This window comes from Myotis lucifugus, unplaced genomic scaffold (genome assembly GCF_000147115.1).
Source record: "Myotis lucifugus unplaced genomic scaffold, Myoluc2.0 scaffold_204, whole genome shotgun sequence".
In the NCBI taxonomy this organism is placed as follows: domain Eukaryota; kingdom Metazoa; phylum Chordata; class Mammalia; order Chiroptera; family Vespertilionidae; genus Myotis; species Myotis lucifugus.
Genome location: NW_005871252.1, coordinates 1243297 through 1270060, shown reverse-complemented (window position 1 = coordinate 1270060; position 26764 = coordinate 1243297).

The following is a 26764-nucleotide window of genomic DNA, read 5'->3' as shown; positions in this document are numbered from 1 at the left end:
GATGATCCCTGGTGTTGTTTGTCAGTCACTTATCTAGTGTATAGTAAACCCCACTGTCTACTAACTAACAATCTGTGAGAATTTGAGAGACAAGATTTGCATCTCAAACAATTAGAGGCCAAGGGAAGATTCAGTCTCAGTGCTGAGTGGTTTGGTTCCGATGGTAACCACTACTGATGCTCAGAAGACACAAAGAATATTCTGGGCTGGCATGGTTGGGAAGAGGAGGAAACTGAGCAATCCTCCTATCCAGCCCACCCCCACCTTTTCAGGTGCTCCTCGCAAAAGAATAAAGCATTCTGCTACTTCAGATCCCTCACAACCCCTTCCTTAACTTTGTGCATCTTGCTTTGCCTCTCCTGCACTGCACTAACAAGGACCGGTCCTCTGTGTGATGTTCCCCATGCTGTCCTCACTGCCCTCTCTATGGCGAGCCAATCACCTGGTGATTTCTGCCTCTTTTCACCTCTATAGCACAGAACACTCCCGGTTCCCTTCCCACTTCTCACCAACTTCTGATTTCTTCTTTGGCTTCAAGTAACTCCCATGGCCAACATACTGACCTCTGACCCCCTCCTCTCCTATATCCTTCACTACCAACCATCAAAGGAATGGCTAACTTCTCTCGGGAGCTGTGAAACCAGCTCTGAAGGCCACATCTTCCTTCTAAATTCCACTGGGGCTTCCAATGTTAGAGTCTACCAGTGGGAAATGCTTCAATGCGTCTTTTTGTCCGCCCCCCCCCCCCGCTTTTTTGGCTCTCACCTTAAGTCAGCTTCCAAGTATCACCTCCACAAAGCTCCTCACACATGTCACATTCCACCTCTCCCACCGCTCACAGTCAGATCTGCATCCATCCACCCAGGATGAAGAAGCCGCCTTTGTCTCAGAAGTGAGCATCTTGCAAGGGGAAATCACACACACTCTGGACACAGATGGGCCAGGAGTCCAATTCAGAATTGCTGCCTCTTCACAAAGTGACCTTGGACATTGACTTGGTCCCTTTCAGGCTCAGTTTTACCACCTCTAAAATGTAAATGGGCTCCTTACTTACGGCTTATTGAAAATAACAATGCCTGGCTATTGTTATGACTACCAATGTCTCTCTTCTCCAATCCAGATGTTCCCAAAGCCTTCACCCTCACAGATTCTGATTCAGGATATGCATAAAAGTCCGCTCAAATATGTATTTTAAAAAGTTTCTCAGGAATCTTGATGCACAATTAGATTGTAAAGACTCTGTTCTAATCCATCATAGACCTCGAAGCCAGAATTACCTTCCTAAAGCATAACTCAAGTCATATTACACCCAAGCTAAGAAAACTTCAAGGGCTCTCTCTAGTTTTCTAAGGACATTTTGGCCCCGCCTCACCTATCTTCTCTATTTCCCAAATGGTACCTGATCCTTGTGCCAAATTAGATTATTTCTTGTTTCCTATCAGTTATGATGAATTCAGTTATAAGTATCAGAAACCCAGTGGACAGTGACCTAAATAAATAAACATCTTCCCCTCACCACATAACATGAAGTCTAAGGGCAAATGGCTTTGTACTTTGCTTCAGAGGTTGTACAAGGGCAGGGCTCGAGGCCACAGTTGAAAATTCTCTTGGTCTTCCAAGAGAAAGAGCTGACAGCAGCAGCTTCAAGCATCAAGTCCATACCTAGATTCCAATGCAGGAGGCAGGAGCTGGCTGCACAGAGAGATTCTGTTAATCTTCACAATGACCCTGAGGTAAAAATGTTATTATACTGGTCTCACAAGTGAGAATACTGAGAGGGGTTTAAAACAGGCAGCCTGACTTCAGACCCTACAATCCAAGCCACAGCACAATACTGCCTTGCAAGGAACAACTCAACTACAATCTTCTCCATAAAGAATATCTTACATGCAGTCCCCCTTCCTGCCTTAAACCCTCAGACCTACTTCTATGGCGAGGGCAATGGTATCACCCAAAGCAGGGCATGTGTGAGAGTGAACAAAAGCAGGATGGATTAATGATTACATCGGGAGGACATATTGTCCCAAGCAAACCAGGATGTGACCGTTCTCCCTGCAGTTTTATCCTCCAAAAGAACGCTTGCAGACACATCAGGTCACATCTCATTGGTGCAATGGGTTGTGTGGGCAGGGACTAGACATGAATGGTGTGAGCATCTCCTGGTATGCTTCCCATGCAACTCTGCCCAGAGGAAGTGCCCTTATCAGTTAACTGTGTACTGACCTGAGGGAGCTTTGGAAGGTGGGTAGAATTTGCTTAGGGAAAGGACCATAGGGCAGCAGCTGTGAGGAGTGAGCTTTGGATATTTTTGTCTAAGCAAATTCCCTTGGAGTGGGCAGCTTTACAGTCAGATCACCTGTATTTAAATATCATGTCAACCACTTGTGGGATCTATAACTTGGGACAACTCAATTCATTAGTGTGTTGCCCCAGTTTCCCTACCTATAAAATCATGATAACAAAGGCACTTAGCCTAGAGCAGGGGTGGGGAATGTCTGGCCTGCAGGCCATATAAGGCCCATGAAATCATTTGGTGTGTCCCTGCCAAGGCATTAGGGCTGAGTTAATTAAATTTTTGACCAAATATAGCAGGCTAATTTTCAAGTTTATAATTTTGTATGGCCCATGAATAATGTTATAAATATACAATGGCCCTTGACAGAAAAAGGTTCCCTACCCTTGGTCTAGAGCAGTGGTTCTCAACATTCCTAATGCCGAGACCCTTTAATACAGTTCCTCATGTTGTGGTGAACCCCAATTTCATGGTTACAAATTGAACATAATTAAAGCATAGTGATTAATCACAAAAACAATATGTAATTATATATGTGTTTTCCGATGGTCTTAGGTGACCCCTGAGAAAGGGTTGTTCGACCCCCAAAGTGGTCGCGACCCACAGGTTAAGAACCGCTGGTCTAGAGGATGGTGGGAACTACTGTGCACTAATGCATGTCAAGTGCCCAACGCAGAAACACTCAAAACCCTGGTAACCATTAATTTACACACATTAACTAATTGTGTAAATAAACATGTCTGAGTAGAAATGTGTGTGGTGATTGTGTCATGTGCTAAGATGTTTTAAGAAAGTAAGTTTGGATCAGACATGTAGCCAGTGAGCTTGACCTGAAGGGCAATACCATCTTCCCAACGCTTTGAAGAATGGAGTGCAAATTTCAGAGAGCCATCTTTGCTTTGGTGCCAGTACCATGCCTGGTGCCCACAGACACATCATGTTGCTGTGACATCAGCTATAGACTCGGCAAAGCACAGACACATAATACACTTAATGCCTTCTGTGTTGCAAGGCCTTAGAAATGCCACAGTGAAAAAATAATAGTAAAAATAAATAAATAAATAAATTTTTACAAGTCACAATAAAATTTATGGGGTTAAGAATAGAGAGATGGGGATCATAGTCACAGCCCTGCCTTGGTAAGTAAAACACCTTCCTGTAATTGTGTGTTTTCAGAGCTGGGTAAAAACTACGACCCCCAAGGCACATTATGGCAAACCAAGGATGAACCGGTTAATCCCATGTTAAAAACATTTGTGGTTCGGCTGCCTAAACAGGGGGGCGAAAGTGGTGTGTTGAACATGAGGCTTGCAGTTTGTTTTTGGCTCCCACGAAGAGATGTAGGGAGAAAGCAGTACCCTTAGTGGGAACCAATGTTCAAGAAATGACAGAACCAGGTGTTGAACTTCTGCAGGGCTATGAAGAGGTGAGACTGTCTCGGGATCAGCTACCAACCTGTGAGAGGGCAAACCTGATGTTGGTGTCCCTGAACTATTCCATTTAAGAGCTTTGGATATTTCTGTCTAAGCAAATTCCCTTGGAGTGGGCAGATACTAAAACAAAGGAACAAGCTGTAAATGATGCACCTTTATTCATCATAATCACAAACCTGACTTCTTTCCAGCCATGATTTCCATGGGGTGAGAGATCTCATCACACATGCTGTCTTCATCAATGGGCAACTCCCAGTCGCTCAAGAAAAAAAGGAAAGCATCCAAAGTGTATACATGATATGTATAACCATGGTCCTTCCCTACCTACTTTGAGCAAACTCAGTTTAGACAGCCCAGTTACACTGCACTGGGAACCCATTAAATGGCCTCTAAAGAGTCTATGGAGGGGGAAAAAGATGAGGAATTAAAAAGAAAATTAATCAATGTTGTGTGCATGCTTGGCACTATACAAGGTTCCTGATATACTTCTGTTTACTTAGTGTGCACACCCCTACAGAGGATGGTAGTAATCCCGGGTGTTGGGTTTCTACATAAAACCCAAACTAAGGACACCAGCCGAGCAAGGTACAAGCAAAATTTGGGGCAAAACAATTTGATATTCTAAAGAAGTCATTCATGTAGCATGCATCTTGGGGAAAAAATAGGAATGTACTAGGTCTCCTTGTACTCACTTTCAGGTTTAACTTTTTTTTTTTCATAACACGATTGCATTACATGTTTTTGCATTACAAACTCTAAGGTATTTAAGACCTCTAAAGCTTCAGTCAGGCCCAGCTTGCACATCTAATGATCTGAGCAGCCAGGACTCAGACCCAAGTCTCTGTGACTCTAATGCATAAAAATATCAGGCTCAGGATGCTCCAGAATGTTCTAACCATTTCCTCAACATAGCACTACAGACGGGGACAAGATTTAACTTTACCTCAGACTTCTCAATTCATGAGACACATCTCCGTCCACATGTAAGACTGGGTATCACAGAGCCCTGTGAAAGTGTCTCTCCTGAGAGATCTTTCAGCACCCAGAGAGCCACTCATGCCCTGAACGGGCTGCTGGCCAAATTCCCAGGACCCTACTGTCCTTCAGTGACATGACTCAGGAGCATGTCCTCTGTGTCGTCAGCATAAACCCTGCTCATTCATGAGAGCCACGATCCTTGAGTCATGCCCTTAGGACTTTCCCCATCTTCTGGTGATGAAGATGCAGCTCCGCCCATCTTCGTGACCAAGGATTAGAGAGAATATAAAGCTATTGGGTTTATAAAAGGTCCCTGGGCTGAAGATTTTAATTCAAAAGAGTCCCAGAGATGATCCTGAATTTAATAACAGAGAAATCTGATCCTGTGTAAATGAAGCTTATTAAGGTAAGAATTAGTGCTGACATAGTAAGTGGATAGATGAAAAAAAATAGCAGGTGGCAGGGGGATTCTCCCTGCCACCCTTCACCAAATGAGTGTCGGCAATACTGGAGGGGTTGACTTTTACCAAATGAGCATCGGCAGCACTGTCTGGGGTTGCCTCTGTGCACATAATTTGCCATGCCTACGTTCTTTCGGGCCCCACAGTAATGTTCCTAGCCGTGTATTTGAATTAACCAGACCCAGAGGATAAAACTTTCAAATTAAACACATTCCTAAAGGATTTCAGGCTCATTGTGTATGCACCAAGGAAACATAACATCCTAAAAATAATACATACACAGAGAGAAGCACATTTTCCACAAACATTAAAGTGGAATATGAATTATGACCCAGCTCATGGGAATAGACATCTGATTACATGCAAAATGGAGCTTTTGTAAATAACATCAGTCTTTGTGAGCTACCACAATTATTATCAACCATTTAATTTTACTCCCTAGCAACTCATCCATCATTGTTAAAACTGTCCACTTTTGTTTTTTTCTCTTCTGATTCATGAGGCTCCCAATTTTATAAAGTTCACCAGTAAAGCTATATAGATTACTAACCCAGCAGCGACGAAGTTCACAAGATTATTAGATTCACCAAAGCACATGCTGCTTTGTATATGTGCTATTTTGGGAAGTATTCTGCTGGCAAATTGCTGGAGCAGCAGAATTACAATGGTAGCCATTCTGTTTGCTCTTTATATAAAGGAGTCATAAAAATGTCTCTAAACTTTTTAGTATTTGGGTATTTAAGAGCAAAGTGACTCCCAAGAAAACCAGGAATACTTCATCTCCTTGTCTCCCTCACCCCCAATATTTGACACTCTGTCATGAAATACCATCTACAATTCCAGTTGGTCTATGTCAAATTTAATATGCTGACCTCATAAAGAGTGAAATAAGTCACTTGCTGGCCTCACAAATTCTATTTCACAACAAAGTAATAAGAAATGTTTATCAAGAGAATTTAACTTTTCCAGTAGGCCTCCAAATTTGTCCTTCATCTATTCCTGTTTTAAACTCTTAAACACCAGACATAGGAAGTACCTGTGGCTGATAATTCTTTGTCTCCATAGGAGTGTTAGTTGGGGCATTTGGACAACGCCTTAGAGTTTGAACTGCATCAGGAGTAAGCTTAGAAAGCCTTTTGGCCTGCAAAAAATGTTGTCAAATTTCCCCTTGCAGCTTCAAGGGCATTTGTCATAGTAAGTGAGCTAGCTGTACAGTACTTGGCTGAATTGAAAAGCTTGTTTGTTTTGTCTCTTCTAGTGGAATATGAGCCCAGTGGGCAAAGGACCATTACTATCATCTTCATTTCTGTGCTTAAATAGTATTAGTTGAATTAATATTCACTGAAATGAAGAGAAGAATATTTAAGGTGAGATTGCAAGTTTATATTTCTAAAAAACGTTTTAACTATCTAGTACCTACTTTCTTTCTAGTCTTGCCCTGGAAAAGTATTAACTGGAAATGCTAGGCAAAACTTTATACTGAAGCAATTCATTTGCACATTAATATCAAAACAGAAGAAATTAAAGGGGAGGTAGCATTTTCTGCACCCTCTCCACCCCCCCCCCCCGCCCAGGACTTAATTTGCACCACGCATTGGCTTGGAGTTTTATTTTGTTTGATTCAATCCCTACCTATACCACTGATATTGATATAATTATTCCTACTTTTAAAATTAGAAACTGGGGTTCAAGGAAAGTAAGTAACAAGCTTAACTAAGAAACGGTAGAGGTGGGAGTCGAATCCAGATCCATCTAGCTCCAGAGCCTAAGCTATTTCCCCTGTTTTGTTACAACAAACATTTTTTTATCCAGGCGTAATCATTAATAGCTTTTAATTTTCTACTATAATTCTGTACTTTAAACCTTCTAGTTAAAAGGGGATCCCAGAAATCTGAACAAATGGATATTATCTAAAATTGTGGTAATTAACATGAGATTTGGAATTAGAAAAACTGTGGACTAAAAAGGCCAAGTGACTTTTCCTCGCAAAGCCTCAGTTTACTCATCTTAAAATGGAAACAGCAATGCTGGGAGAATGAAATAAGCCTCCACACCGAAAGCCCAGAGCACTGGGCTTGACCCACAGAATGCGATTCAGGCAGGGCGGCTACTGTCATTCCAGCTCACCACCTGTTCAAGCAACAGTGCACACAAAAATCAAATTGCAGCTAAGAGAAATGCTACCAAGGAGAGAGAGTTGGTGCAATGAAACTCCATCTAGCAGGATCTGGCCTGGCTAGGCAGGTCAGGGAAGTTCTCTGAGGAAGGAAAGCTTGATTCAAGATTTGGAGGTTGGCCCAAATGCCCATTGACTGGTGAGTGGGCAAACAAAATATGATATAGCCACACAGGGGAATATTATTTGGCTTTTGGAAGGAATGAAGTTCTGATTCATGCTACAACATGAATGGATTTTGAAAACATTATGCTAAGTAAAAGAAGCCAGTCATGAAACACCACATATTGTGTGATTTCGTTTATATAAAATATCGAGAACAGGAAAATCTGTAGAGGCAGAAAGATTAGTGGTTGCCTTAGGCTAAACAGGTAGGGGTGGGTGGGGTGAAGAGTGACTGTTAATGGGTTTGAATGAGAAATGATTGCTAATGGATATGGGATTTCTTGGGGTGGGGGGTGATAAAAATATTCTAAAATTAGTTACTGATGATGGTGGCAGAAATCTGCATATACTAAAAATCATGGAATATTATACTTTAAGTGGGTGAATTGTATGGTATGTGAACTATATATCACTAAAGTTATTGTAAAATATTGGAAGGTTAGAAAGATAATGAGCGGAGGAGCAAGGGGGCCAGGACTGGAGCAGCAAGCACAACTGTAAAGACAGAAAGAAGGCCGATGTGGCCAGTGCAGGAGGATCAGGCATGCGATCAGGCTGAGGAAGGCAGGGGCCAGGCCACACAGGACCCATAGGTCATGTTCTTATTCATATCCTAAGTACACAGGGATACCACTGCAAGGTTTTCAGCAGGTAAGGAGGATGAAACAATCGCATTTTCATTTTAAAAAGATCATTCTGGTTGAATTAAGGAGAACAGACCAGAGAGTATATGTAAAGAGCACGCAGGAGGCTATGAGTGTCAAGGGCAAGGGTGGAGGTGGCACTGATGGGCACATTAGAAAGTTGTCTAAGATGCTAAATCAGCAGGACAAGGGGTTAGACTGGTAATCAGCATCCAAGCGGAGAAACTGGGGTGGGGGGCAGTTGGTTCTATAACTCCAGTGCTCTCTGACATGTGAATTTGTGAGTCACCTAAAGAGAGACAAGTAGAACAAATAGAAACTGGGCTCAGCAAGAAAACAAAGGGGCCTGAAAATGCACTTTGAGGAATTCTGACACTTAATAGCCCAATACCACATAACTAAAGTTTAGCATAAGACAAACCCAAACTGAGGGTCATTCTATGAAATAAGCAGCCTATAACCTTCAACTATGTCAAGGTCCTGCAAGTCAAGGAAAGAGTGAGAACCTGTTCCGCATGAAAGAAACCAAAGACACATCACAACTAAACATAATACACGATTCTGGACTGAAACTTTTTGCTATAAAGGGACAATATATGTGTTACACACCTTTTTGTATCTTTATGCATAAAGAGATAAAGATGGGGACAACTGGCGTAACTTGAAAGTTGTACTGTATCAGAGCTAATTTCTTGATTTTGATGGTTATACAATAGAGAGGCAGGAAAATACCCTTGTATACAGGGATTACATACTAAAATATTCCGGGGTGATAGGGCAAGAGGTTGGCAACTTACTCTCAAATGATTCAGAGGAAAAGAAAGGTATTTTTGTTTTTTTGTTCTGTTTTGTCTTTAAATTTTATATTTTTATTGATTTCAGAGAGGAAGGGAGAGGGAGAGAGAGAAATAGAAGCATAAATGAGGACAGAAAAACATTGATCGGCTGCCTCCTGCATGCCCCCTACTGGGGATTGAGGCCACAACCAGGGCATGTGTCCTCACTGGGAATCGAACCATGACCTCCTGGTTCATAGATCAACACTCAACCACTGAGCCCACACTGGCTTGGCAAAAGAAAGTTTTTTGTATTAGTCTTTCTACTTTTCTCTAAGCCAGTGGGCATGTCCATTTGAGGAGAGCAGATTGTAGAAGACTAGGAATAACCAATGGTGCCCAGAAAGTTTCCGAAATGACTTGAAATAGTTGTGATGTTGTGTGGGAGAATGAGTTGATGATAGAAGAAGAATAAGTCTGCTTGGTCTTGGGTTCATTATCAAGATGGTGATATAGGGACAACTGTGTGATTTTGAATCACAGTCAAGAACTTAAAATGTAGCATTTTAAACTGATTCTTTATGTGCTATATATATCCAATTTAGTAAACATGTTTATTTCTAATAATAGATAAGCTATATTTTTAGGTTGTCTCTTCCTCAGTCTTATTTGAGAAAAATTCAAATTACCAGTTGTGAAAGATATTAGAAAAATATAGTTTAAAACTCACAGAAGTTAAATTCAGTATGTATATATTATATATGTGTATATGTCTGATATGTATGTACACATAACACATATATATTTTATTTTGATAAAATACTACCACAGATTGTTTTAAAATATCATGGAAATACTTTAAGACCAACATAATTTGCTTTAGTAACTGTTCAATACATAGTTTTTGAATTAAGCTGAATTTCTTTACAAATTATTACCCTCTTGACAATATTTTGGCAATGAAAAAGAAAGGGTAAAAGAAACAACTGCTTAAATATATGAAATCCAAAATTGTTATGGACCAACTGAAACTCAATTATGATATAAATAAAAATTCTCTCTGGATATCAAACTCAGTGAAAAGAGATATTCACAACACTCTATATTCTTTCCTTTTGAGATCTCACTGGTCTCTAGGTGAAGGGTACCTTTATTTGACACATCTTTATCTGGGATCTATAATGTCCATGAGACATAATGCCTCCAGTTTATTCATGTGAGTTACTTCTTTTCTGGCCTACACCAAATGGAAATACTCTTGATTTGGTTTTAGCACTAATGCATTTTTTAACTGACACATGACTTGGCTTAGCAAGCAACCAACTTCCTGGACTACTGTCAGTAAAGATTTGGAACACAATGTGGTTGTGTGTGCATTCTAAACTTGCATGTGTGAGGCAGTTAAAGACCTTCTTAGCAAATTAGATAAGAAAGGATAGGGTTCGAACTACATCTACTGAGTTTTAGGGGTATATGTGATGCACCATGAAATGCAAAAAATGAAAATATGTGTAGTATGATTCTAATTCCATGCCACCCGCCCCCAACAAGAGAGCCCCTGGACACATGTGTCCATGAACATGTACATCTGTATTAGCAAAGCAAAAGATGTAAAAGAACAACAGTCTGTATTCCTGTTCCATCATGATGTGGGGGGCGAGGGCACAAGGGCGGAACCACAGAAATGGTTGGAGAACCTTCTTATTTAAAATATTATATACAGATGTTTCTGAGTAAGAGTTAAAGATGTTCATAATTTTGTTCTCCACATCACCGACTTCCCTTCTGAAGAGTTGGAGGATATTTGTCCCTCCTACGCGTCCTGCCAAGAATGGTCAATTTATCACTGATTACCTAAACAGGTTCGTCTTTAAAACCGTGTCTTTTTGTGTTGTGGGAGAAATGCACTGTGAAAGGGCTATGTATTAAGTAAGGCGTGTATGTCAAATTCAGCACATGCTCTACCCATGAAGCACACTTTAGCTAATTGACTGGTTAGCAAAATCACATGCAGAGTGCTTGAAACTACACAGAATTATAAAGATGGCTCACATCACATTTAACCAATTATGTTTACCATTGTCCTGGATCATAAAATAAGCTATAAAATGTGGTCCAAACATAACTCTAATGCAAAGAGAGTTGCAAACAGAATAACAAAGACCCTCTTTCCCTCTACCCCCCAAATGAAATAGAAGCCTGCAAACAGAGACTTTCTGGCCATGAAAATGAATCATTGGGAGATTTTGCTAAACATGCAACATTGAAAGTTAGAGAATAAAAATAATAAAAAAACTTGGTTTCCAAGAAAACCACAAGCTCCTAAAAAGTAAAAACTAAGACTTTTATCTGTATTTGGTAAACAGAGTAGACCAAAGCATGCCTGCACCACCTTTTCAGATGACAACCACAAGGAGTTGAATTGCACAGTAATATACCCATGTTGGACCAAGTGCCAATGTTAGAAACATTCTGCATTCACAGTGAGTCACTCTGAAACAATGAAAAGAGGCAGGAGGAGCTTAGTTTGACAAACACTTAGGAGTTTTCTAACACAGCCCAAACCTCTATTGATTCCTACCCTAGCTTCACCCAAAATTATCTATTCATACAGATCATAAGCTAGAGAGCGTTCTTTTCATTCATGGCCCATAGAGCAATACACAGGATCTTCCTGTACAGGGCCAAGGCAGCAGCTTGGGACAATAATTAAATATGACATCACTAATATTTATCTATATAAATATCGCCTATGTATATTAGGATGATAGCTATCACTCATTGACTGCTACTATGTGTTAGGCACACTGCCGATTGCTTTGTATACTTGATGGTATTTATTCCTCAAACAGCTCTGCAAGGTAGGCATTATCGTTACTGGTTTCAGAGTTGGAAAAGGATTCAGAGCTGCAATTTGCTGCAAGTCCTCCAGCTGTTCAAACTGAGGGCTATCAGATCCTAAAAGTCCATGGTCTCTTGGCTACACCCCAAGGAGTCTGTGTGGATTTATCGCTAAGCCTGGGATGGATTTAGGCTCTATCCTATGGGTACAAGACTGAAGCGGCAACACAGTTTTCCATGCAGCAGGAGCGGCCTCAGGCAAGCAGGACTGAGGAGCGCTGAGCTTGCCTTTATGTTCCTTCTGTTCTGAGATTGTTCAGAGAGAGCTAAATCTTCCCAATGATCCTTCTAGTTCAGTTCTCGCTTGCTCATAACAAGAATGTGAAGCCCAACAACAGAGTATTCTCACAGAAGTATACCTTGAGAGCCCCATATTTGTAGCTTTATGCTCAAAAAAATAAGGCATGCTGTCGGACTGTTCAAATTTTAGACCTCCTGCCATTTCCTTCCTCCAAATCCATCACCAACCAAGTGAAGAAATAGAGGGTGATTCCTCCTTTATCTCCACACTGCCCTGGACAAGTAGCTTCATGTAAACAAGATTAAACAAAACCTCCGAGCCTCAGGTTTGGTTCATTTATATTTATAGCTGTGCTGTCCAGTTTTGTCGCCTCCAGCCCGTGTGGCTATTGAGCAATGAGATGTAGCTACTTCAGTCTGAGATGTGCTGCAGGTGTGAAATACACACTGAGCTTCAAAGACTTAGTTAAAAAAATGTAAAATATCTCAGTAGCAATTATAGGATGTTGGCTACGTGGAGGAAATGAAAATATTTTGGATATATGAGGTTAAATAAAGTATATTATCAAAATTGATTTCATCAATTTCTTTTCACTTTTTTTTCCCTAGCAAATGTAAAATTACACATGCCTCTTGCATTATAGTTCTGTTGGACAGAGTTGGTCAGGAAGAAGGCTTGCCAGCGCTGCGTAAAGACAACTAAAAGTCCATACCACATACAGTTCTTTTTGTTTTAGTTTAATCCTAGAAGAAAGAACTGTATTAAAACTGCAGTTGTATTAACTCCTGGGTGAACATACACTAAGGCGGAAAAAGGGAAAATAGGTGGGTTTGAAAGAAGGAGTGAAAGAAAGGGAAGGAAGCCAAGAGAAGAATCAAGCATTTTCTATTAAAAATGTAATTGTTGATCTGTTTGGTGGCATAAAGTGATTTCTAAAAGAATGCCAACAGCAAGTGAGAATTAAGTTTCTTCCTGATTCACAAGGTTGAGTCAAGCGCAGTATCTACAGAGGCTATTCCTGGACCTTCTTCTTGGAAAGCTGTTGCCTTTGCAATTGTTTAGCTGATCACTTCTGCACGATAATTATAGCTCACTGTTGTTCCCCCTAAAACCCAATGACATCCATCCAAAGCATTATAGCTTACATTTCAGGGAATATTTATGTGATATTTATAGCCTGTGAAGAAAACCCTGGGGAACCGCCAGTAGGAAGGATTATTTATCAATTCCTCATTCTTCAAGTTTGAATTTTCTTGAGATTCATATCCAAAGGACATTTTATAATCCTATGTAATGCTAGTGTGTGTGAATATACTTTGGCATATTGGTCAACTTCAAAGTAAAATCTTTTTTTTTTTTTTAATGGAGAGAACAAAACCCTACTGATCCCACTGAAAACACAGTAGAAAAAAAAATCCACTCATGAAAGTAGTGTTACATACTTGAAGAATTTTTTGGAGTTAGCCAAGAAAAATAAAGTAAAATCTAGGAGGAAAAACTGGAGTTTCCATTTCTAGAGATTGTACTTCCTGGTGATATAAAAACAAAAGTTAATTCAGAGAGATTCAACTCGGAAGTTCGCATTGCATAAAAAACAATAGGAAATATTTAACTATGTGCCTATGTTTGTACACAAATAGAAATAGATATAAACAGACTTTAATTAGCATTGTAGACGTTAATTATCTTTGTACAGTAATTGGGAATGGTTTTGTTCTGATTTATTTCATAAAGCTTACTGTGTTCTGTTAACAACTAATTTTCCCCCCTCGCAGCCGTAATAGAAGGCTTTTACTGCACACTTTATTGCATCTGCTTCTCATTTCATGATCATTGTTCTGGTCTGTCAGAGCAAGCAGCTCTACAACTTCCCAAATCTGCAAGATTAAGCAAATATTTTGACAATGCCTAGATTTTTTTCTTTTTTTAAAAAACAGAACAAATAAAGATAAAAATAATTTTTTACTTACCCACACAATGTTAGGAGAGTTCTTAATTGAAAGAGTATAAAGAACAGGCAACAGTTACATGTACTTTAGGTGGGAAAATACACCGAGCAATTTCCTGTCCGATTTCACTTAAGAGTCCTAAGAATCCTGTCTGAACCACACAGCTGGGGTCAAAGAGCATTCCTGGACTGCAGGGGGGTTGCTGGACCCCTGGGGAAGACACCTGGAGGCTTTTAGATTGTGACTAGCTTCAAGAACAAAACAGAATTTTCCAGTTCACCTTGAATGACCACAGCAGGGAAGCTGAAAGATAGGTGTTTGAATCATTAAGATTTTTAAAAAATGTCTGTGCTACATGCAAAACCTCATGACTCTTCCCAGACAGTGACTATGCCTACCTGAGTGGAAGCCTTTATAAGAGACTAGAGGCCTGGTGCACGGACTCGTGCACATTGAAAGGAAATTAATTAGAAGAAATATTTTAGAGGCCGGGGAGGTACTGCGGGAGGTTGGCTCCAGAGTGTGTCTGGCCCATCTCACCCAGTCCCAATCAGGGCTGATTGGGGCTCTCTCACCCAGTCCTGATTGAGCCCATTGGAGCCGGCCAGCTGGGGAGGGGCCGTGGGAGGGCTCCAGGCATGTCTGGCCCCTCTCGCCCAGTCCCGATTGGCCAGACCCCAGCAGCAAGCTAACCTACCAGTCAGAGCGTCTTTCCCCTGGTGGTCAGTGCATGGTGCATGTCATAGTGACTGGTCGAATAGTCAAACGTCGGACAGACACTTAGCATATTATATATATATATATATAGATAGATAGATATATATATTAGGGAGAGACAGAAAAGTTGGGGAAGGGAATAAGGAGAAAATCCATTCACCCATAAGCATTCATTTCTTCTACAAACATCCTAATGGTGGAAGGCAGAAGAGAGACAAATAAAGTCAATAAAAACATAAAATATAAATAAATGCGGTAACTGCGAAATGACTTATTGTGATCATTTTGCAATATGTACATCTATCAAATCATTCAGTTGTACACTTTGAACTTACACAATGTTATATGCCAATTGTATTTCAATAAAACTGGGGTGGGGGGAGAAATAAATGCTAAGAGGTCATGGTGGTCCAGGGAGATGGAGACTCTGTGGTTGTCACTGGAATGAGGAAAATGGGTAGGAAAAAGAGCTTTAAGAAATAGTCTCTGCCCTTGAGAGTAGTTTAGGGAATGAGTTAGAGCAGTGGTTCTCAACCTGTGGGTCATGACCCCTTTGGCGGTCAAATGACCCTTTCACAGGCGTCGCCTAAGACCATCCTGCATATCAGATATTTACATTACGATTCATAACAGTAGCAACATTACTGTTATGAAGTAGCAACGAAAATAATTTTATGGTTGGGTCACAACATGAGGAACTGTATTTAAAGGGCCAGAAGGTTGAGAATCACTGAGTTAGAGGGAGATAACGGGGAATAGAAAGCAAGGTGAAAGTGAGGGTTAAATGAACTCCAGAGGCATAAGGTGGGAAGCTCTCCTTGGAAGCGACACCTGGCAGGGAACATTTCTCCAAAAAGGCAATGGGAATCAAACAGGAAAAATTCTGCTAGAAAGACAGGAAAGAGGACATGGCATGGCTGGGAAATTATGGTTAACCGTTCTGTGCTTCGGTTCCCTTATCTTCAAAATGAGATAATGATAGTGATGTGAAAGAATTGAAGAATATGTGAATACTTTACACAGCACCAGGCACGTGATAAGTGCTCAAAAAATGTTAGCTGCTATTAATAGAGGATTCACCTAAAGTGCTCTCAACTAATGAGCCAAATGTGGGGGGAGAAGGTAAGTTGAAGCAGAAATCCAACTGAACCAATGAATGAATACAGCTAAGCAAGCAAAAACTTGAATCCTTATTAGGTATCCTCCCACCATTATCTCAGGAGGTCAGTGCGGTTCTAGAAGCTGTATAGACTTCCTATACAATATGAACCTCCTGTAGCACAATCTTTCCTAACAACCCTCTCGGGCACAGATGCAGCTGCTAGGCAGCAGACAATGCAACTGAACCACCAGCACACATTCCACTTCCACTCTCTCACTTCGTGGGAATCCCATTAAACCCCAATCTCGAAAGAGATGACCTCGCAATGCAAACCCAGGTAATTCAATTCAACAAGCATTTATTGAACCCCTGTGATGTATCAGGAACTCCACTAGATGCTGAGGATGATATAAAGAGAGAAAAAAGAAAAAGACCCTGTCCTCAAGGATGTCATAATCTAGAGGGCAAAAGAGATGCAAGTAATTTTAAGGCAAGGTCGCCTGAATGAGTGCTCTAATAGAGGATGGAAGAATGACATTCAAACACAGAGGAAGCCGTAATGAATTCTGACGGGAGCAGTTAGGAATGGCTTCCCTGAAGAGCAGACGTAGCATGCCATTATGAGAGATCAATAAGGCAAGCCTAGGAAATTGTTTAATGACTTTTTCATTCATGGAAACAACCCAGAAAAAGCCTGAGGGACCATTCCTGTCTCTGCATTAACATGTGTGTGCATAAGATGTGATTACATGTTTGTTGTTACTGTAATATATCACATTTAAAAAAAACAAATATGAACATTTATCTACTATTCTGATCTTCAAACAGAAAAAATCCAAGAATACTTTATGTTTTTGAAAGCATACCCTTGAAGTTAATAACAAAGTAAGAAAGGCAAATGACTAAATGTCTCATGGACTAGGCTAGTGGGCCCAAGCAGAAGCCTGAGAAAGCCCACATTTGTTTTATGTAGCAATGAGACAGAACGGAGAGTATTTTTTCTGTATATGTGGCTGCCTCTTTCTACTGGACTACAATCACTAATAATTTGTTCAGAACAGCACAGGAAACGGGTATTGATCACAATAAGCCACAAACACCTGCTACAGCAGGTTATGGTCTCCATGGAAACCCTCCAATAGAACCAATCTGAATTCAGTTTCAGAAGTAATGAGAGCAGATAATTTTACACTCAATCAATCACTGTCAGCCGCCGTTATCAGCCAATCAGTCATTATGTCAGTCAGTCGCACTTTCAACAAACTTCTTCTGTGGTGTGGTCAGATGAGAATGTTTTGACATCCAGAAGCAACACAATCAAATTGGCTTGTCTTCCCTGGCAAGAAGCCATAGACAGAGTAATGCATTGTGTTTGCAAAGGCAAAAAACAGATAGGCCAACCAAAATACACTGTGGTCGTGAATTGTATGACACTTGAGACAGAGAAGTATTTTAGACCCAAAGGTCATATAATTTAATCCTTCCATTTAAACAAGAAGGAAGAGAGGACTGGAGAGATTAAAATCTCTGCCCAAAGCTACACAGCTAACTGAGGATAACCCAAGACTAAAACAAGAGTTTTCTGCCAGCCCAGTGCTTGTCCAGGATGTCATGCTGCTGTTATTAAATGTCTTTTTTTGTTGTGTTTTTTTTTTTTTGAGGCAAGAGGGTAGGATAGTTGAAGGTAAGGTTCCAATTCCAAAAAGAGAGCCCAGAGTCTGTGGGAGACTCCCAGGATGCTAGTGGGCTTGTGTTTGGCAGTTGTCTGGAACTCTTTTCTGTTTGGAGTTAGTCTATCCTTGGGCAAATACAACTTCCTGTTTCTAAGGAGGAACAAAAGACTTTGAAATACTACTGGGCTACCAAATCATTGTTACAAAATGACATTTTGATGAGTTTAGGGCAGGGCTATCAAGAACACATGGAATGAATTTCCCTAAAAATGCATGGCAGTGGGAGGTAAAATTTGAGGAGGGAAATCTGCTTCTGGCAAATACATCTGAGCTCTTGTCAACCTCAAACATTGGAAAAGCCACTTCGGACTTCTGAAGGACCGGAAAGGCGTTTGTTTCACTGATCCTTCGTAAATGTAGGTGTAGTCCTGCAAATCCCAAATATTCCCAAGATTCCTCTGTATTATCTCTAAGAGTTGCTTTATTAGTTTCCTTTTTTTTTCTTTTATACTGCATTATTGCTTTGCCCATTTCTCTGAGACAGTTTTCTGAGGTTGATATTCACATTCTTTTTGGTAAAATGGATCAATTTGATGGTTCTCAAACTTCAATGTGTATGAGACCAGAGCTTAGACTCCATCTCCAGAAATCCTCATTTAAAAGGTGGGGTTAGGCCCAGAAACCTGCCTTTTTAGAAAGAAGTCCAGGTCATTCTGAAGCACTTTCTCTGCCAATCGCCTTGAAAAACATTGGAAATGATATTTAGTAAAGAATTTGGGTCATTTTTTGATGAAAGTTTTCTCATCACATTTCTTCCCAGCCACTTTCAAGTTCATGAATTGTACGTATCATCTGTATCACAAGAACACAGTTTAATGGGTATGATCACATGCTTTTGTACATATATAACCACTTTCTACTAGTTGTAAGTAGGCCTTTATCTTAAACTAGAGGCCCAATGCATGAAATTCGTGCAAGAGTAGGCCTTCCTTCCCCGGGCTGTTGGCACTGGCTTCCCTCTAACACCCGGGACCCGGGCTTCCCTCTGGCACCTGGGACCCAGGCTTCCCTCGCAGCCCCAGCTTCATCCAGAAGGTCTAATTAGCATATTACGCTTTTATTATTATAGATAGGCAGGTGGTATATGGGACACCCACTCATCCCATCCAAATCTGTCTAAGGCAGGTGAGGTGGAAAAGCAGAAAAGAGCCAGCTCCAGGCTTGAGAGGAGACCAGTAATTGCAGCAAGAGCAGTGTGGAAGCTTAAACAAGAAAGTTGCTTCATTTCTCTAGTCTGTTTGCGTGACCTCAGCTCAAGGTACCTATTTTATCCCTTTGCAAAGCACTGATATAAGGCTTTTGTTTGATTCAGAATCAGTAAATTTCCTTCTTAGCTCAGTTTTTGTCTTTCACTTACGTGTTTCAGGATATCTGATAGGCGTTGGAGTGTGTTTAAATGATGACAAGTATATTGTATATGTACTAGGTACAGTCCACGCTATAAGAACTCAGTTTTTTTCACCATTGTATCCCCTGAACATGGCACACTGCCAGGCATATAGCAAGCACTTAATAAATATTTGTTGAACACATAAATGAATAAAAGAATGGATGGATGACTAACAACAAGTAAAAGCTCACGTGTCTGGATATTGTCTGACTGAATAAAGTTGGAAAGATTTATAGTTTACAGTGTTAACCAGTGACTACTCATTTTTTCAAAGGTTGTTCTTATTGATTAAAAAAAACCTCTTGGTTAGGCATTGTTTACCCCATAAAAACCAAAAAGCAAATATAGTATTTGCCCTCTTGTAATCCCAGCTAGCTTACAGATTTTTCTTTGCAGTCTTCAGCTCATTTCCCTTTTGCCATGACTTAAACAGAAATGTCGTTAGAAGCCAAAATAACATGCAGACATTTGGGGAGTGAAGGAGAAGAAGGAATTGGGAAGGGCGATGGGAAAATTAATGAAAAACAACAATAAACTTCACCAAGGTATTTAGCAATGGGCATTCTAAAAACCTGTAAAGATTCAGATGTCTTTAAAAACTGTCTTTGCTTCACCACCACAGTCCTCCCTGGCTCAAGCCTCCATGCATCATTCAGATGAGAGGCAACCCTTGGGAAGTTTACTTATCGCACTGGTGGGTGTCATAGTCTCATACTAGTAACACACACACACACACACACACACACACACACACACCACCTTTAAATTACCTCAAAACAAGCAACATGAGCTATCAGAAAAATGAGGGAAAGATGAGAAATTAACCTTTGTTGAGAATCCATTGACAGTGCTACACTAAACTCTTCACATACAGAATCCCATTTGATACTTACTACTTTCCAGGAAGTACAAAGTAGTATGTTCATTTTCTAGGAAATTAGGGCTCAGAGACCTCTGTCCCTGTGGCCAAACAGCTAAAGAACAGTAAAGCCAGGACCAAAGTAACAGCAAATATTTACTGAAGGATTAATCAATATCAGTCATTGTTTCTTGTGTGTTAACTATTAACTCATCTAGTCCTCATTTCAACCTTATAAGGTGGATACCTCCATGCCCTTGTTAGAGGTTACAGAACAAACACAGAGAGGTTAAGTAACTTGTACAAGGAGTCACAGCTGGTAAGTGGCAGAGTTGGGGCTGGAACCCACACTGTCAACTTTGGACCCTAATCTCTTAACTAGCACACCTAACCATGCTCTATAACAGGGTCTAGGTTGGCCTTTGGAAAAGGTTCTCTCCAGGATACAACTTTGATATATATTTCTAGATACAATAAAAAAAGCCATACCTCAACAACAGCCTCTGAGACTCTTCCAGCAATATAAATCATCTTTTTATTATATAAATAGATACACTATGTGTTTATAATTAAGGTAACTATATAATTTATTGCCCAAACCAAGACTCATCTGAGAGTGAAAGGATGCACTATAAATAGTCAACCAAGCACTACAGTTGTAACTGGAACTGTCCCAGGTGAAAAAGGGTACCTGGTTACCCTAGTAATGAATATGTGTCCATACACACAATTAGATATAGTCACTTTCAGAGACATTCCAATAAGATCAGCTGGACTTCAGAGGTAACATTAAATGCCTTCTGACATTGTGCAAGCCCATCCCTCCTTCCACTCCAAGAGCTGTTGGCCCTTTCTTTACGTAATGCATTTCAACTTGTTTTCTCACAGAGGACTGTGCGTAATTGGTCAGCCACGAGAGATTAATTTGTATTTAGCTGGCTGAGCAGACTCAATAGGGGATGGGGTTTGTGCATGGCCTGGTAGCTTCTCTTACATAAGCCTTCCTATCTACTCTTGACACCGTCCCTCCCAAGCCTGCTTCTTTGGGAATTGTCACCCAAGCCCTTAATTTACCTAATTTTTGCCTGCCTGGAGGAATTCTAACTTGTGGTTTTTAATTTCCTCATGGGCCTTTTTCTTTCGAAAATGGAAATACTGGGCAAGACACCAGACTCCCCTTCTAAAACAAAACAGGAAGGAATCAGGGCATGGGAGTGCATGACAAACAGGTAAACTCAGGACTGAGCTACATCAAGGTTGTCTAGATCCTTCATCTCCTTCCCATTGATTTCAACTACAGTCAGACATGAAGGAGACCGGGCTGAGGGCAATCCAGGTGCTGCTGATGATTGAAATCATGCTTTACATAAATTATCTCATTTAATGTTCTCTCAGTTCTATGTGGCAGGTGCACTTCCTATTCCCATTTTAGAGATGGAGAAACTGAGACTTAGGGCAAAAATTTTGCCTGAAGTTCAACATCGGTAATTTGTCCCAGAGCTGACACTCTCGCCCACTGGGCCTTTATATTCCAATGCACAAACACCCCCAAATAACAATGTCAGAGACAAATGGCATTGGAGAGACCCATGCCTCTCACCTCCTCAGCTCAGTCCCTTCTCCTCCTCCAGAAAACACACACCCAGTACTTTGTAAAAATGAAAGGAGAGGTCAAAGAACTACATAGAGTAAAAAGTGCTATATAAGTGTAAACTGTTATCAGTACACTAGCCCTTAAACGCTATTAGATAATTTATTTTACTCTAATAGAGCCATTTACCTTGGACATCAGGCACAGGACCTGGGCAAATTCCACCCACCATGGAAATGCATCTTGTCCTGGGTTAAAGCTTGTCACACAGTTACCTCCCAGGCTGGCAACATGTGCCACATCCCAATGTACTGTCAGCAAGGATAAAACCTTCAAAACACTATAAAAGCACAGAGTACAGCAGATGGAGAATATAGAAGAGGGTAAAGTCAAGGAAGCAAAAGGATTTTATTTTTTAAATGTCCCCAGTCCTCTAACCTGGTCCCTTTCCTCTGATTGGCTGGCAGGACAGGTGGAGGTGGTGACTCATGAGCACGCTGCAACCTGCTCTCACTGCCCAGTTTCACCGAGCAGGTTAGAGGGTCAAGAGAATTTGCTTGAGTTGGAATTTGCTTCCCAAAGTAAAACTATGCTCACAGGGTTTGACGTCAGAAACAATCTGGAAAGATGACAAGAATGGACTGCAGACTCCTCCTCCCTCCCACCCCCACAACTCCCCATTGGAGTTAAGGTGATTCCATTTTAATGAAGCAGGATGGGCACAATGTTTGGGATATAAAGGAAATCTGACCCACCCCAAAGTGGGCAGCTTTCTCTGGAAGGAAGGAACTGTACCCGGGCTCTGAGATTTCTATTTCATTTTCACATGGGGTGGGAAGTGAGCTGGTCTAAGATTCATGTCATGAGCTGCTCCTCACTCAAGGAGACCACGTGGCCCTGTAACGGGAGCCCCAGGCCCGGTGGCGGTACCTTCTGCTCTTCGCAGAGTCACTCTGCTGAGCTACCCAGTGATGAGAGCATAATCTGCATTGTCTGTATGGTAGCCAACAGCCACATGTGGCCATGAGCACGAGGAATGTGGCTCATCCAAACTGAAATGTGTTGCAAGTGCAAAAGCCACACCTGATTTCAAAGACTTAATGTGAATATCTCAATAATGTTTATATTGATTAAATGTTGAAATGATAATATTTTGGACATACCCCGTTAAAGTACACATTTCTTCAAAAATAATTTCACCTGTTTCTTTTTACTTTTTTTAATATGGCCATGAAAAAAATTAAACTTGCAAAGATGGCTATCATTTGTGGCTCATGCCTTATTTCCACTGTATGGCACTGCTCTAAAGTCTTGACATCTGTGATGTGCTCCCTTCACCAGAAGCATCAGCATCAACTGGGAGCTTGTCCCAACGCAGACCCACGGAATCAGCCTCTGATTTTAACATGACCCCACGGCAATCTGCATGCCTGTTAAAGTTTGAGAAGCACTGCCCGGCACACTAGGGGCTCTTGAGAAGTACTTATTGAATGAACTAATGAGTTATCTCCAGGAAGTTACTGTACTCAGAAGATCTGGGGAAAGGGCAAGGCTTTTACTTCCTGGCTTTCTCTTTACCTCATTAATATTGATGAGGCACTCATCAGATTAATCACCTTGTATTGCAGCAGACCCTGGACTCAGGTCTTGAGAAATTGTGGTCCTTGAGAAAGTGTGGTCCATAGATCCCAGGATCTGGTTAGAAATTTAGAATCTCAGATCCCTCCCCAGACCTACTCATTTGGAATCTGGATTACAAATAAACCCCCAGGTGAGTTGTAAGCATGTTAATGAGTTAAAACTGGGGTGTAATGGACAGGGTCTCTCAATCACTCCATGGAAATAAGAAGTTGAGACCAGATGTGTGTGTGTGGAGGAGGGGGAAGGGGGGATTGTCTTGGTTTGATCCAGATGGTGGGGCAGCCTGATGCGCTTATTCTAGGCATCTCCACTCAGAACACGCAGGTGATCACCTTAAAGGGGCAGCCAGCCACACTGTAGCCACCTTGCGTGCACCTGCAAGGATCGTCTCTGTTTATCCTAGAAAGGGATGGGGTCTCCAGCCTACAGAGAAGTGACACAATGTGACTGGTCCTGGCAGCTCAGAGGGTCTTCTCTGACGCTGTGAGCAAATGGGGTCTGTCTGTCCTGATGCCCAGCATCTGCACCACCTCTCTTCCCATCGGCGGGCACAGGGCCTGGGTCCCCCTCCAGAATCCTCCTCCGCACAGGAGTAGGCAATGAGGCTGGTTTACCAGGGAACTGACCTGTGCCCCCTGATTTTTGAAAAATTTCAAAAGAAAGACCACTCTTCTCATTCTATACCCACATTTCTCCTGAAGAGAACAACCACAAGTAGGAAGAAATAAAATGCATTAAGACCTAGAAGTGCCTGTGGAGGGCCTGGTAATAGCAGCCTCCAGCGTATTCTCTGCCTCCTCGAAAGGGCGAGGGGACTGCTCCTCTGAGTGTCTCCTGCTTTGCTCACCAGAAATAAATTAGAAGGAGGTGCTAAGAGTGGCCACGAAAAGCTCCCGTGAAAAGTCGAAGGCGCCTCTACCATTCTGCTGTATTGTTCCATGCAAAATGTGAGTTTTATATTTTTTGCGTGCCTGATAGTACACAAGGCATCCTACTCCTTTGTTGCAGCATAATTGCTCGTATCCTGTGTAGGCCCGGAAAGAAAAGCAGAGGAAGCGTGGTCCTCTGGTCACAACTTTTTTCCGTGGTTTCCCAGCTGCAAAAACAGGGCATAGCCATTTATTTAGCAAGCATTTCTTACAAGCCCATTTTCCAGGACGGATCACCCTCACTGAGTGAGATACTTGTTCTCATGGTGACAAAATGACTAACTTTAAAACTCCCCACGAGGCAGAAGTGATTCATGTAATTATGTAACAGGAATTTAGAAACGGCTTTGGAAAAAGAGAACAACGGATGCCCATCTCGACACGGAGATGAGCTGCGTTACACCCTTCTCCCACTGCCTCCCCTGTGGGTTAGGGCATGCGGCTCATTTCGGAGGAGGAGCTACATTCTTTCCGTGGACAAACACAAATGTGCTGAAAGTGGTCACGATAAAGTCCATGGCCTCAAATGAAAGTACGGATTTCATAAATGCAAATGCCCCACTATTGAAGAATATAGTAGGTTTAATTGTAGTGATTCAAGCTCCGTCCAAAAAGGGGCTCCCAGCATCTTCATAAGTGTGTGACCTACGTGTTCAAAACTGCGCTGAGTTCATCTTTGACACATGTTCCTCTTAACTCACACCCTCCACGGCTTCTTTCCTTTGTATTAAAAACGAAACTGGTGTCACTGGGTACATTGTATGCAGGTCAACTTTGCAGGGCTCATCCATAAGCCTTGGATAACGTGTTCCTGAAGTCGCCCGGTTTCACTTACCCCAGTGCCCCCTTGGCTGCAGGAAAATGAGAGATAACCCTGCATCCTGCTTTCCTCTTCCCCGGCAGCCAGGCCTCCGGGGAGGTCAGCAACTCAGCAAGGACCGGGGAAGGGAGGAAGGCGCAGATGTGCCTGATACAGGGTCTCCGCCCTGTAGGAAAAGGCACACGAGTGGGAGGACAAGACCCCATTCCCTGGGGGAGCTGTGTCTCCTGGCCCTGGACCTCAAATCTCCTCCTGGCAGGCCTCACCCCAAAAGCTCAGAGAGCATCCTGGCCGAGCAGCCAACCTGTTTCTCATTATCCTGCTTGACAGAGACAATCTGCTGGCATGTGCAGTTTTAGAAATTTCATAAGCTCAGGACACAAGGAGACTCTGACGTCAATTCCAGCAGGAACCATACAGTCCCCTCGAACAATTCTCGTCTGTGTGGGAAGCCTAAGGGGAGGTTTTAAATAGGGGCTGGCATGGAGAGGAGGGGGGCTGGCTTCCTACATACAGTCTCTTCTACTTAAGACTTGGCTCTTCAAGCACATGCCACATCCTGGAGCTTAATGGGAGTGGGGACCCACTGCTGGTCTTGGAGATGGCCAGGGTCATCCCACTGCACCCACAGGATCGCCCCGTAACCTCCTCCTCCACACCGTGTCCCACTTCAGCTCTCCATCGTGCCTTTGCCTCGTGGATGAAGCTCCATCCATAAATCCTCACTTTGAAAAACATGCCCACTGAGGCCTGCCCCTTTGGGCACCCCTTTGGGTTCGAAAACCCTCCTGTCCAACACCATGTCTGCTGAAGTCAACCGGACCTGAGGCACTGGCGACTCGGTGTTTTCGGAAACTGTGGAGAGCTCTCTGGCCACAATTCTCTTGTTGTCGTCAAAAGCAATTACATGTTTCAGATGATGAAAAGCACTGTCATGAAACGCTGGCACGGCAGCCAAGGAGACAGATGTATTAAACCGCACGGCTTCTAAGAACTCCCACTTACGCTGGAGCTCGGCTCGGAGATGAGGCTGCGATACACCCTTCTCCCACTCCCTCCCGTGCGGGCTTAGTGCACATGGCTCCTTTCTGATGAGGAGCTCCATTCTTTCCATAGACAAATTCAAATGTGCAGAAAGCGGTCATCGTTAAGCCCATGTCCTCAAATGAAAGTAACAATTTCATAAATGCAAATACCCCACCATTGAAAAATATAGTAGGTTTAACTGTAGTGATTCATAGTGAGCCAACATCAAAAACAATTCCAGCATCTCTAACCGGTGAGGTGAGGGCTAATGGTTGGCCTAGGAGATGTTAATTGATCTACTATAAAAAACAACAACATATACCCTGTGCTCACAGAAATAGGGAAGCTGTAGGTTAAACCAAAAGTGTTTCTTTTTCTTTTCTTTTTTTTTTCTTAGTTAATCCTCACCCAAGGATATTTTTCCATTGATTTTTTAGAGGGTAAAAGGGAGAGACAGAGATAGAGAAACATCGATGTGAGAGAGACTTGGCCGGAATCGAACCCTGGACTCTTCAGTCTGTAGTCAAACCAGCTAGGGCCAAAGGTATTTCTTAATTACAGGACTTCCCAGAGCTTTGAATATGGTAATAAGTACTGTGAAGTTACAAGACCCAAGTCAATATATATGGATGTATTTCCCCCAAAACCTTCCTGATTCCTTCAAAGTTGAACATGTGGCGTTCTCCCCTTCTGTCCACCCTGAAAGCCCTGTTCCTCCCTCCCTTCTCTCATCATCCTTCAATGCCCAGCTCAGAGGCGGCCTTCTGGGTGAGCCGTCCAGCCCAGAATAACCTTCCTGCCACCGCAGATGCTGTGGTGCTCGCTGTGCGATCGCCCGGTCAGCAAACATGAGCTGCATGTCAGAGCTTCGAGAACATTGCATTCTGCGCTGTGCCTGGGAGAAGGGGATGCTGGGGCATCCTACCACCTCGGGGGACA